This window comes from Tursiops truncatus, chromosome 8 (genome assembly GCF_011762595.2).
Source record: "Tursiops truncatus isolate mTurTru1 chromosome 8, mTurTru1.mat.Y, whole genome shotgun sequence".
Taxonomy (NCBI): Eukaryota; Metazoa; Chordata; class Mammalia; order Artiodactyla; family Delphinidae; genus Tursiops; species Tursiops truncatus.
The window spans coordinates 86,819,479-86,834,592 of record NC_047041.1 but is presented as its reverse complement, the minus strand read 5'-3'; the positions used below and the strand labels follow the sequence as shown (position 1 = coordinate 86,834,592).

The window sequence follows — 15,114 nt, the reverse complement described above, 5'->3', positions numbered from 1 at the left end:
TGACCATTAAATCTAGTAAATGTTTTGCTATGACTGAACATCTGGGGAATTGTGGTTGCAGAACAGATGGTAAATTTTATAAATTCTAACAGTTTAAATATTATAACTAACACAAACTAGTATGACGTGAGGTGGAGAAGTAAAAGTGTAAGAACGCTAATCACCTTTCCTTCAGAGTAGAGAAGACACTGATGCTAAAGATCACAGAGATCCCAACCAATTAATATTCTTTTCTTATTCATATAGAAAACTTAGAGGAATGAATCTTTTTTTGGAAGGAAAAAATCTAAGGTTCATTAGTTTTTTTTTTCCATTTCAAATGCTTTTTTCTCTCTGCCAAATTCAAGTGAAAAAACTTAATTTAAAAAATATATCTATATATACCTATCTCTACACACATCTGTTTCTATATGCATACATACAAATAGATATATCTGGAAGGATATAAAAATATTAACAGCAGTGCGATTTTTGATAATCTGTTGCTTTGTGATTTTGTGTATGGCTAGAATTCTCTTATGATCCCATGTCATCTTGATGGAAAAAGGCAGAAAGCTTTAGTGACATATGAAATCAGTTTGTAGTTTGGTGGAAATATTTCTAGTTTTTTGTTTCCCAAGTACTGTAGAAAAGATTGAGAGAAAATGATAGCGTTTGTTTCAGCATGGGAAATATTTGTCCTCCCTGTAGCATCCTCACTAGAACGACTGAAAGGCAGTGTGGAATGGTAGCAAAGGGTATTGAAGTGACAGCTTTGAGAAAGAGATCCCTGATCTAGAATGTCCAATAATAAACTACCTGGCACTGCTTTTTTTAAAAATTTATTTATTTTATTTATTTATTTTTGGCTGCGTTGGGTCTTCGTCGCTGCGCACAGGCTTTCTCTAGTTGTGTTGACGGGCTTCTCATTGCTGTGACTTCTCTTGTTGTGGAGCACGGGCTCTAGGCATGCAGGCTTCAGTAGTTGTGGCACGTGGGCTCAGTAGCTGTGGCTCACGGGCTCTAGAGCGCAGGCTCAGTAGTGTGGTGCACAGGCCTAGTTGCTTTGCGGCATGTGGGATCTTCCTGGACCAGGGCTTGAACCCATGTCCCCTGCATTGGCAGGCGGACTCCCAATCACTGCACCACCAGGGAAGCCCTACCTGGTCACTCTTAACTGTCCATTCACACTTTGGAGGCTGGAGATCCTGGTTTTGGACACATAGCTGTTGATTAATAAATACCCATTGAGTTGTTCTGCATAATAAATTCTAAGGCTTTTTCTTACAGACAGCTTATGGCAACAGTCAACTAAAGTCAATAAACTTTAATTAAGAGCTGAACACCATTCTAGGTGTTTTTTTCCTGAAAATGTGTACATACCAAAAGTGCAAATGTCCAAAGAAACTGCATGATTAGAAGCAGGTAGGAAGGGCTCTGTGCCATATGGAATAAAGAGCGGTCTGCAATCCCTATAAACTTTTCTTGCTTATTCATGATAGATTTCCAGCATTTCTGATAGTTTCTTTAATTTTGTTTTTTTCATAATTGAATAAGACTGAGGCTAAAATCTACCACAATCATGATGCCAAATGTTTTCATTCTTTATTTCTATCATACTACCATTAATATTAGCTGTTTGATTTTTTTCCATTCCCTCCCATTTTAATAAAACAAAGACAAGATGCAATAAACGCAAATAAAGTTTAAGCAACACAGCTGAAACTGAACAACTGATTCCACAGTTGGTGCCATCCTGCATGAGCCAATATATAAAAGTCAAATCAGAGCCAAAAAGAGCTTCAATAAAGAATATGGATGTGCCAAGTGTACCGAAGTCAAAAGTACAACATTCAAGGACCAACTCTAACCCAAAGAGCACCAGAAAGCTTTAAATATCCTTTAAATTTGTTGAAATAGGGACTTTGGAAGTGTGATCACCGAAGGCCAAAGAAGAGTGAAATTGTCATGAGTCATTACTGCTATGGAAAGGAGACTTCATAAGAAAACACTCTAAACTCAATCTGAAATGAAGGGAATGAAGGCTCTCCCTGTAACTGAAACACAGGAAAATTTAAATAAACTATTTAGACCCTGGAAAATAAGCCTATAGCAGTTGTAATAGCATATTCACTAGAAAATTTGACAAACATCTCCTCGTCTACTCTGTTGCCTCAGAACCCTATCCCTGCCCCTCCCTCCAGGTGAACTTACAGAAAACCACAACTAACCATATCCTCTAGCCGTGTTCACAGCACGGAATGAGAGAGTCTAACCACAAGGAAACTGGTGCAAGCTGGTTCAGCTCCAAAAGTGGGACAAAGTTGCCCGGCAGCTCATTACCATCTCATTGGAATATTAAGATCTCCCCTGCCCCTCCTCCAACCATGATGGTTCAGCCCACTTCTGATCCAGATGCCAAAGGCCCATACAAGGGCAGAAAAGAGGTGGCACCCCGGTTCCAGGAAAACTATTCCCAGGAAATCAATGCATATGCCTCCCCCTCATTAACCTTGCCCTTAAAATCTTCCCTTAATCATCCCCTCAGTGAGAAGCTGATTTGCGAACCAAGCTCCCGTTTCCCCATTCTTTGGCCATTGAATAAAGACTGTGCTCTTGGCGCCTCAGTATTGACTTTGTTATTGGTTATATGAATCCAGATGGGAAAACGAACTTTCCTGGCCAAGGCACGGGGCCTCAGCTGGGCTAGGGCACAAGAGGCGTTCCATATGACCAATTCAGTAACAACTCCATGAAACTATCCTTTCTTTCAACATGAGGATGAACATTTGCGGAAAAACTTTATTGCAAATGTTTTTTGTATTGTTATCAACTTGAAGAAATTGCCCTCTGTTTGGAATTTCACATCTGTAGAAATCATTATGTCCCCAGAAGATAGGTAAGAGAAAGGTAAGAAATAAATAAGATTTCATATGAGCTGAATATTTTCATGCACATATCTCTAGTAACATAACAGAAGGAAGAGAAAGTGGTGGAAATATGGTAAGTACATAGAGTCAACTGTCTGGAAATAAAATGTTTGTCAAAAGCCAGTAGTAGTCTGAAAATTCTTATATCAAGGCAAGAAATAGAAGGGGGATAAGGTGTTTATATACAGATTTGGTAATTGGTGCACTCAGGAGCTGTTTTGATATTAAATCATTTATGTTATTGCATTTGAAATATTTAACTGTCTAGTACTTAGCAGAGCACATTTTATTTTGTAATTTGATTTATGGTTCTTACTATTAATTCAGACCACGTGAGATTTAATCTTTGGAAAATCCTTGGGAATTTTAGGCCTTGGGAGAATTACTGAAAGTTCTGTGCCTCAGTTTCTTCATTTGTAAAAAGGGAATAACAACAGTATCGCCCTCACATGGTGGGAAAGGTTCAATGAAACAATAATTAAACACTTAGAATGATGTGTAGCACAAATGTTTAATAAAGATTAGCTATTTTAACAATTGATTTGTAATCTACCAAACAACAAGGCCAACAGATATCTAGCACTCGTGCGCTAGACAAAGATCTGAGTGCTTTACATATATCACCTCACTTAATCCCTTCATAGCCTATGGAATGGGCTCTATTGTTTTCCCCATTTTACAGAAGAGGAAATTGGGGAGAGAACAGTTATGCGGATTGCCAAGAGCCTGGGTTCTTAATCATCTATTTGATTCTCAATTTTGGCCACACTATTAGACTCACCTGAGGAGCTTTTAATAGTCCTGATTCTCAGGTTAATTGGTACCCTAACCCAATTCAATCAGAATCTTTAAAATGGGCCTCTGTTTGAAAAACTCCCTGAATCACAGCATCAGGCTATACAGTCATCCCTCAGTATCTGCAGGGGATTTATTCTGCACCCCACCTCCTCAACCTGCTGCAGATACCAAAATCTGTGGATGCTCAAGTCCCTAATCTAAAATGGCATAGTATCTGCATAACCTACACAATCCTCCTGTACTTTATTTTTATTGCACTATAATTGATTTACAGTCATCCCTCAGTATCTGCTGGGGATTGGTTCAAAAGTCCCCCATATACTAGAATTCTCAGATGCTCAAGGAAATTTCCATCCATGGTAGGCTGAATCCCAGGATGCAAAACCCATGAATATAGAGGGCTGACTGTATATTTATTGAAAAAACTTCGTGTATAAGTGGACCTGTGCAGTTCAAACCCGTGTTGTTCAAGGTCAACTGTATATTAATTTCAGGTATACAACCTAGTGATTTAATATTTTTATATACTACAAAATGATCACCATGGTAAGTCTAGTTACCATCTGTCACCATACAAAGTTATTACAATATTATTGACTATGTTCCCTATGCTGTCTATTAGATCCCTGTACTTACTTTTAATATCCAATACAATATAAAGCTATGTAAATAGTTGTAAATACAATGTAAATGATAGAGTTAAACAAAAATCTAAGTCTAAAGAGGCATCATACCCCAAAAGTGGTATAAATCTGGAAAGGAAAAAAAACCTTGTCTCAATAAAATACTAAGAAAATCTGGTCAAATTGGGGGGTATGGAGTAGGTTAATGAGAACAAATTAATTACTCAGGTAAAAAAAAAAGATTACACTTGCAGGATTATATTACTCAAAGATCAAACCCCCAACAGATAATACATGATGTATACAAAGAGTTCTTAGGACTAGAACATACCCTACCTTCAAGAGTAAACATCTTAATACATGATCCAAAATACTGTCAGTAATTTGATAGTTTTCCAATGATTTACAATTCAAATTTTAACCTTTTCATAATTTTTTAATAAAATATTTCTCATCTAGTCTATATGTCCCACTTAAATCTGACTTTTATAAAATGAACAGCAAAACAGCCTATGATAGTGCAATCAGATTACAGGGAGAAGGTGATTTCTTTTCCCTCTTTTCCTACCAAGGTGAATAAGGCTAAAGTCAACTTTTACAATTCCACCAAGCTGTCCCTACCTGTTTAGAACATTCCTTTATCTCCTGTGTACTTCTACAAATATGCTAAAACATTATTGGATATGCTGCTAGAAAAGATAAAGTGTTTATGTGAAAATATTACTTTACATTGTAAACAAAGGATCTTTTTATGATAGTACAGATGTAGGGTAAGAATATGTATTGTTTTGTAATTATTGCCAAAGCTTCTCCTAAGACTTTAGTGCAAGGCAATAAAGAAGGAATAAATAAACCACATTTTAAATGGAGAGATATTTCTTTCCAGTTAAATTTTATATCCAAATGTCTCTTCCTACTGCTTCTTGCCTCAGACCTTCCTTAATACCCAAGGACTCTTGTAATTAGGAGGCATCTTCATACAAACTTAAATCATAGCTGCAATAATTCTGTGTTAGATCTACTTAATTTCATAAATTGTGCTTGCTGAAAGCCATGGATGGTTGGAGATAGAAATGAAATAGGGTACAGCTGCAAGGGTCCATTTAGTACCATCTGGTTTTCATTCAGAATGCATTGATTATCTAGTCCCTCACACCTGCTATACATCCTTAAAGCCTCATAAATACACCCTGAAAGTTAAGGGAGAAAATGGCATTTTCTCCCATCCTTTTCTTTGTCCCTTACATCATCCCTAAAGTTACCTCCCACACAGTGTTTTGGACACTACATAATATCTAACTTCTGGAATTCTTTTTTAATTAAGATCTGTTACCTGAAATATTCTTTTGTGGTCATCCTAAGAGTGTACTTGCTCATAATGTAAGGTCACTGAAGGGATCAGCAGAAAGAAATTTTATGGGAACTTCCCATATCTACTAAAGCAGAGGATCCTGAAAATACAGCTGCCCTTACTGTCACCCCCAGCCTAGCCCGAGTTTCCTATTTGGGAGATTGATCCTCAGCAGGAGAGGTGTAGGGTTAGCTGCCATAAACCCCCCTCCACTACAGGAGAGCTTCCAGCTAAGGAGACTGTTCACTAGCAACAAGATGAAAAGGCCCCATAGAGCCTTCCATATTTCCCCAATGAAGTCCTAGTTACCACCACCCCTTTTGTTATGCTGATACATAAACCCTTAACTCTGTCTATTTCGAGTTACTCACTACTGAGTAGTCCCACGTTGGTATTCAACTTTTCTCCTATTAATCTGCCCATTGTCAGTTAATTCATAGGACGCCAACCACAAGACCTACATTGATAGAGGAAAAGTTTTTCTTCCCAGCGTAACAATCCCACACAGATTCTTGATACCTATAGAAGTTTCTGGAGGAAAGAAATCTAGGACAAGTAGATGATTTTTCAGGGTTTTTCAAAACACCATAAGGAGTTTCCCCCCAAATACTTGAATTCTCTGTATTTTGGGAATGTAGGCCATAGCCCAACTTAAGATATTTTGATGTAGCAAATCTTAGTAGGATTTTATATTCTATCACTGCCTCAACTGACAATTGGTCAGAACTAACAATTGGTTTCAGCCACAAGTCAATTAAGTTGCAAAGAACTAGAGAAGAGGTAGACGAAATTATTGTCAAACCCATTTACTCGCCTTGAGGAGGTGGAAACACGCTCGTTAAAAGTGTAGGGTTCACACATGACAGCCAATTGATGACATGTTTAAAACAGCCTAAATTCTAGCCTTGGCTAGATCATTTAGATTGAGTCAGACAAAATGATTTTTAGCCATTAATATAATCAATTCATTTCAACTAATCATTACCAAGATTATACAGTATGTCCCAAATATTGCATAGGACTTACGAATACTAAAAAAAAAGTCATTGTCTGAAATTCAAAGTAAACTGGGCATCCTATATTTTATCTAGCTGTTCTATTTTTTGAGTTCTCTGGAGCATTGCAATGTGGCGATAGGGTTAAAAGTTACTACGACATACTATGTCTACATCTGTTTATAATATCCTTTTTTCTTATTGTGTTGTTCACATGATTCTTCTCTGGGGACAAGAGAAAGTAGAGTATGAACAAACCTTAAGCAGCAGCAGACCTTTACTGGGGCAAAAACAACTCTCCGTAACCATATCATAAATCACTACTGAATGTAAGTAAAGGAAACTTCAAGGACTCAAAGCATTAATTGAACATAAGCACAGTCCCACCTCTAATGCCTACATAACTATTAGTCATTTAGCAAAGTTCTGAGGGAGTGGGATGTGGAACTTCCATAAGAAAGTTACCCTTCTCTTTTCAATATGAAAAAGGAAGGGTACAGGGGTGTTAGATCACGCCACTCAAAGTGTGGTTCATCGAACAGCATGATCAACATCACCTGGGAGCTTGTTAGAAATGCAAACTCTCAGGTTGGAACGCATTCGGACCCACTGAATTAAAATTGTTTTAACACGATCTCCAAGTGCTTCAAGTACACATCAAAGTTTGGGAAGAACTACTGGAGATAATGAGATCTAAAAAGGGTAAATTTGGGCATCGAGGGTCACTGAAAAGAAGAAAGAAGACATAAAGTAGTAAAGCCTTTCAAATGCAGATATTTTTCCTTTGGCCAACATCTACTAGCAACAGGTAGCCCTAGTTCCTGTGAACAGATGAGTTGCTCAAGTGAAAGATTTAATCTGTTCTAGCTGCTATAACAAAAATACCATAGGCTGGCTGCCTTAAATAACAAACAATTAGTTCTCACAGTTCTGGAGGCTGGGCAGCCCAAGGTCAAGGCAACAGGGTGGACTAGGCGTCTAGTGTGATCACTCTTCCTGGCTCTGAGACAGCTGGCTGTCTTCTCACTGCTGTTTCCATCCGTGGCAGAAGGAGCAACAGAGCATGGAGGCATCTCTTTTATAAGGACGCTAGCTCCACTCACGAGGGCTCCGCCCTCATGACCTCATCACCTCCTATAGGCCGCACCTGCAAATACGATCACAGTGGGAATTAGGTTTCATCATGTGAATTTTGGGCAACAAAAATATTCAGTCTCTAGCCACATCCCTTGACCCTCCAGACTCAACAAGCCTAACCAGTTGACTAAACTAAGGCCCGCTCACTGCCATTTATATACTACTCTGAAAGAACCTGGGATATAAGCCAGCACATTTGAAAGAATAACATCGGGTGCTTTCTAATCAAATTCAAATCTTATATAAACAAGTAGATATGATTATTTCAGGTACATCAGCAAAATCTGCAGCCAGGATGCCAGGTCAACCTTGTTTTAAGTACATACATATTGATAGAAATCTGATCTTAACTACATTTATTTGAGAAATATCTCTACTGTAATATATGATGGCCATAAGAATGCCAAGGACAAGTATATATTTAATAGGGTTTGTAAGCTCATCACTTTAAAATTACCTTGGGGAACATTGCCAGTCTTCCTGCCAAGGACAAGAAATATCAATATGTAGAGGAGAATTAAATCATATTTTATTTAGATACATTCATGTTCAGTGTTTTTAAAGTGTTAGTGCAGATCTTTCCTAAGCAATTCTGACTACTTTCTAAGTTATATCTCTTCGTGAGTCCTGCCTAGCAAAGGAGGTACAATGATTCAGAAAAAAAGAAAGAAAGAAAGAAAGAAAAAAGATTAAGTCAATATATTCAAATAACCGTCCCATTTATCAAAGGGGGAGGGGAAGATAAGGGAATTGTTGGGTCAGTTGCAAAATGGAATTTGCTAATTAATTGGTTTATGATGATTAGTATGGCTGAACCTCTTCCCTCATTACTATCAATCCAGACAAAAGGGACAGTTAGAATGTGATTGGATTAAAGCAATATATGCTCTGGAAAGATTGTACTCCTGTGCTTTCTGGGACAATACAAGTGTATAACAAAACTGTCACAAGAAGCATGCTTCTTTTCAATTTCAGCAGCAAGTGATAGGCAGTTATCAAAGAAAATTGAACTGAGGCTGTTGCCACAGAACCAGAGAGAAATTAGATTCAAATGATTTTTACCGAGTAGGCCAAAACCCTGTGATAGAAACAAATCTATTATCTCTGCCTCGCCTTGTTCCTTGCAGGCAGAACCAGGTCTTTAAAGAGCAGTTCCTTTCCATATGGCCACTGATGAGGGAAGAAGTTTCTCCCCAGCATGGGGAATAAATGTGCATCTGTCTATGCCAATCAAGATAATTTATTTTCTCTTGCTGGTGATTGGTTTATAAATAAGGTATGTGACACCATTCTGAACCATGAATGTGATTCTGCTGAGAGCCTATAGTTTTGTTTACTTTTAAATAGAGATATATAAAGAGAGACTTCTATTCCTATCTCTGGATGAAATTATCTGCACAAGATGCTTGGAATTGCAACAAGCCATCTTAGGGCCACAAGAGAAGCTAACCTAAGAAAACAAACCAACATTGTAAAGTTGGCAGAGAGAAAAAATGAAAAGCACCTGGGTCCCTGATCATATAACCAAGTCTTTGAATAAATTAAACCTGGAATCACTTAATTTATTATATAAGATAACAAAGCTGTTTTGAGTTTGATTTCTTTTACTTGCAGCCAAACTTTCTTAGGCACTGAAAAACCATTAGCCAGAGATTCTATTATTCTTATCCCATCTATTTTAAAGAGACACATCACGTCTTTACACAGACATGTTACTACTCACAAAATGTGTCTATACTCAAACAAAGGGAAGAATGGCATGCAAACTTAAGGCTTTGTGTTACTTCATTCAATGCAGAGTATACCACTACTCTTTCCTTCTGTGATGTGTAGGCATCTACACACTATGCTACTTCAACTTACATCCTTGTGAGTTAACCAATCAGAATTTAAAATATCAAGATGATTTTCACCTAAAACATTATCTCCACTGAGGTTGATTCTCCCTGGTTTCCTGGTCATTGTATATGATATTCCTTCATACTGCCCGTAACTATCATGAAGGACTCTGTGTTGCAAGTAAAAGTCTCAACTGAAAAAAGAGAATTTATTGGCTCACAAAATCTAGGTGCTCTAATTACATTAGCTAGGAGCCTGGTTTCTCTCTGATTCTCTCTTCTGCCTTCAGGCTCTACAAACTTTCCCCTTTAACAAAACCAGGCTCAACACAGCTGTCCCCACTCTTGCTTCAGGGTAGAAAAATGACTATAGAAGTTCTCAACCTCAAATCCTAACCTCTTAGCACCTAAGGGAAGAGAGGAAGCTCCTCTTTCTCAAAAGATTCAACATACATCTCACAACTCATTGGCTGATTTGTATACAGCAATTGGTTAGGTTAAAAGGAGGGAGTACATCAAATGGTGTAGACTAAATCATTGTCAACTCCTGGAAGTAGAGTGAGGTTAATTCCACCTAAACAAATGGTTTAATGAAGAAAGGGAGACATCCAAAAGGAAGACCATGGTCCTAGAGAGAAATGCATGCTGGGGAGGCAAAAAAATAAATAACCATTATACCATGGAGAAATTAGCATGGATTATTTAAAGAGACCAAGCATGCAAATGAGTGAAATTTTATTTCAGTTTAATCTCAAATCTCACTATTTTTTATATCTAATTACTACCTAATCAGTTTAGGGACGAAGGTCACAGATTTGACCTATGGGGATTAGACAAATAACTCTATAGAAAAATCACATACACTACAGTACCACTCTTGAGTTCCAAGGCCTGTATTTAGCAGGCTGGTTATTCACTGCATATATTTTATTTCCTTTCTAACATTAAATTCCATCTCCACAACACCCACAATACCTGTCACTTGTTTTATTTTGAAAACATCAGAAAATAACACACAAAAGAAATTTCAAAGAAGTTTAAATGTACTTTTGTCTATGATTAAATCTTGTGCACAAACCTTCCCCACCCCTTTTTGTTTCTCTCTAACACCTCTACTTGGCTGAGTACTAGCTGGCTGGGGGTACAAAAGGGAGAGGAAATTTTAATCAGAAATATTAGTTTTTAATGCCCACAGTTTCCACAGAGTAAATTTTCCTCATATTAAATACTTGCACGACGTATTCGGCTATGCCCCATTTAGTACCACATTATACAAGTTTGAGCTAATTGTACCTTGTTTCCTATATAAGATTACCACTGTGTTATGTCATTCATCTTACTGTAAGTTTCTGCTCCTTTGAACAATGCAGAGTACAAAACAGCACAGAAATGCAGGATATGACTCTCATTATCATTACTATACTTTAGTAGTTTTAATGAGGTAGGGCTTAGTAATTCATAATAAAGATTATGCAATTTTCAACACTGCAATTTTAAAAGTGGCTTAGTACCTGCTCAGTTTACCCAAAGTTATATCAAATAGGCATCACGTTATAACCTTCAGGTAAAAATTCTAACTATTCATAGCAATATCATGAGAAAATCATAATCTGATGCATTAAGAATATTAAGAATCATTGGGCTTCCCTGGTGGTGTAGTGATTAAGAATCCGGCTGCCAATGCAGGAGACATGGGTTCGAGCCCTGGTCCGGGAAGATCTCACATGCTGCGGAGCAACTAAGCCCATGCACCACAACTACTGAGCCTGCACTCTAGAGCATACGAGCCACAACTACTGAGCCCGCATGCCACAACTACTGAGCCCACGTGCCTAGAGCCCATGCTCCACAACAGGAGAAGCCACCGCAAGGAGAAGTCCACGCACCACGACGAAGAGTAGCCCCCGCTTGCCGCAACTAGAGAAAGCCCGTGCACAGCAACAAAGACCCAACGCAGCCAAAAAATAAAAATTCATTAATTAATTTAAAAAAAATCATTAAGACCCAGCCAATATATTCTATTGTAATGGAACTGTATTCCACTAATTGATCCATTCAGACATTTATGCAAGGATTCAGGCATATTCTAACTTAGGCACTGTATATACAAAATATAATAAGACACACACCTTGCATCTAAAGAATTCACTATTTAACCACATGCTTAGGCAATTTATTAATTTAAGGTGAGTTTCTCAACTTCTCTGGGTCCCAATTTCTTCAGCTATCTAGTACAGATGATAACAGTACCTACCTTGTAGGTGCATTGTGACATTGAAATAAGAAACTACACACAACATGTTAAGAACAGCTCTAGCAACCTAATATGCACTCATTAAATATAAGCTGTTATTTTTAGTATAAGAGAAGAAAGATTACAAAATAATTACAAGTTCGGTTAATTTGTTCAATATATTCTGAGTGCTGTGTTCCAGTCTATGTAAGTCTATGAGAATAGAGCAAAGAATAAGACAGATACATTTTCTGCCCTCATAGGCATCCAATCTAACTCAGGTATGAAAGCAATCATAATAATATTGAAAGGAAAGAGTACAACATGAAAGAGACAATATAAAATATGTTGAATATCTCGTACATTCCACACCTTATGCCAGAAACTTGAGGGAAATAATCTCATTTTATTATTTCATGAGGCACAGCTCAAACAGTGGCCCAACCTTACACATTTTGTAAAGAGTAAAACCAAGATCCAAATACAGATCTATTTTCTAAACTCTCTTCTGTAATGGCCTCTTAACTCCCAGAAAGCAATTAGGGTAGTTGGGGAAGTCTTCACCAAGAAAATAAAGAGCTTGGAAAGATCACTTTGAAAAATAAGTTTGAAGTAACTGACATTATTATTTCCCAATAAGTGTTCTGCAGAACACTATTTGCATAAGATATTGATATATTCAGTCAACACTGAGAAAATAGCAGTGGTGGTATAGTTTTTTAATCTCCTGGAACCTCATCATAAAATCAAAGCAACTAGGAAAACAAAACCAAAAACCCATAAAAAATTACATTAAAGACAAGGAGCAAAGTATCCCCATGACTCAATAATATGAAGGGGCAAAAAACATCACCAACTGTAATGCCTGCATGGTATCAACATCCATGTGGGAGGAAACAGGGAAGAAACTGAGTCTGATGAACCAAAGTATCAGAAAACCTTAAAATTATCAGTAGAGTCTCAATAGTGGGCCAACCTTCTGAACTAAGGAGTGGTTCTACATGCTCACAGGTGAGTAGAAGGAGTCTGTGGTAAAGTCTGAAGGACTGAAGCCATCTGGGTATTAAGAATTCTCTAAACCAATCTGCCAGAGGCCCCGGGACAAACAGCAGCCACAGAGAAACTTTTTGGAAATTGATTTGAAATTGAACAAAACCGAGGCAATAGAAGAAGAAAGACAGAATGTCCAAATAAAAGTGGAGAAAATAATAAGGAAATCTCTCAGGTATGAGAATATGGTTTAAGACTTCACAAAATAACAGAAGAGGTTAAAAGAGCATTTATGACCAACTTCTCCCTTCTAAAGGAAACAGGATAAAAGAATGTAATTAAAAAATAATCAACAGAAATATCTGCAGTGAAATATTTTTAAAAGGTATTATAACAAAAGAGAATAAGGATTAGAATAACATCCCTACAATTAAGTCATGCCAGCAAGATCTGCCTAGAAATTGATGAAAATTGCAACCCAATATTTCCAAATATATAGAAATATATAAAGAAAAAACATACAAAATATGGAAGTACAACATAAATGATAAACAGTAAAATTCAAAAATGGGTTTTAGAAATCAATAAAAAACAGATTTTTTAAAAAAATGAAGTCTAAACCAAAATGAACACACACACACACACACACACACAAACAAATGTTTCAAGGGAAATAGAAGCTGACAAAAAACTTTTTAAATAAAAATATAAAATAAATTTAAATATTAAATACTTTGAGAAAATACCAAATATAATAGGTAGAAAGAGAAGGTTCAACATATGTATAATTCGTGTTCCCAAAGAAGAAAAAGCAAGCAAAACATCAGAACAAGTATTTACCTGAAATATATATATGAAACTACATATTGAAATATATTTGTATCTTATATATATTATATTCATATATCATTTTATATGAATAGAATATATATTCACTTATATGAAACTACATACCTTCACATATATATGAAACTACACATTAAAAAAATGAATTATGGAATGTGTTATAGTTTCACATTGTTTAAAAAGTCAAATGGACTCATTACTTCTTCTGCCTTTGAACTAGGGAAACTATAAAAAATTTAGTGTCTCTCTGGATTATATGATGATGAAAACCATGAATTATTGATGGTCTTTAAAGTTGTAAGTATAAATTAAAGTAAGATTAGGTTCTCACTGTGTCTGATCGAACACTGCACACTTCATCCCTGCAACCTGTCAATTTCACAGCACTGGCACCCAAAATACTTTAGATCCAGAACTCTCCAACCCTTATATCATTCTATGCAATGCTACCTAGCCACCTGGAAAATTATTTCCCTCAATCTTAACTTCCCTGGAAAGTATTTTCTGCTACTTGGCCACACCCACCCCACCTGAATAAGGCTTCTTTGAGCTGGTCACCCCAACTCTCTTCCTCAAGCATCCTTATATCCTCTGGCTCACTCCATTTTTAGCAGCTCTACATAAAAACATTGCTTACCCCATTCTTAGAGCCCATGGGATCTTCATCGTAATAGTTCTCTGAGCTGGTTCTCCCTTGAGTAGGAGATTCCATCAGGCCCAAGCAGGTTACCCAGTGGGCAGATTGAACAGGAGCTGGTAAAGTTCCACACTGCCACATCTTTCCAGAAGACCTAAGAGTGGCACAATTAAGAATTTGTCCTGCATGTGAAACGTGTTATTTGTGATTACTCTGCCATGCGTTGTAGCTATTCATTACCCATGAGAAATTACCTAATTTTTTTTTTCTTTAATTCCATTCGAGGGCCTAATTTTAAGCTTGAACTGCTCACTCATCCTGAAGACCATCATCCACATATGTAAAGCATTATCCACAGAATATATACTATTTGGCCATATTTTTTCCTTTCATGTCAAGTCTACACATCAACAAAGTCTTTATTATGTAAAGGTTCTGATAATTTTCTTTTAAATAAAGTGATTTAGATCTTGCTATGCTAAGAGTACAGTAAAAATGGTGAATTTGATTTGCTCTATTGTTGTACAGACACTTGATAAGAAGGCCTTGGAATGCTTTTTTTTGGGGGGGAGTCGATATCAAATCTTCTGAAAAAATAGTCACTTTCATCATTCTTTACCAAAAAGCTAAAAATAAAGAGATGTACCGCACAATGATGAAAAGAGCCCAAGATAAGCTTTTCAATAATTAATTTCTTACTTTTAGCAGCTGCCTTAGAAATAGATGTCCGCTTCGGTGATTTGATTAGTTGAACAGG

The 15,114-nt window shown here is 36.9% G+C and overlaps 1 long non-coding RNA gene across 1 annotated transcript in view; it reads right to left on the bottom strand.

The window, feature by feature from the left end:
* The window catches only part of LOC141279272 (uncharacterized), a 97,026-nt gene extending 89,209 nt beyond the window's left edge, over positions 1 to 7,817 (bottom strand). Inside the window, exon 1 of the long non-coding RNA XR_012333244.1 lies at positions 7,603 to 7,817. This is a non-coding gene — a long non-coding RNA (uncharacterized lncRNA). The remainder of the gene's footprint in view (positions 1 to 7,602) is intronic.
* Positions 7,818 to 15,114: the final 7,297 nt, after the last annotated feature.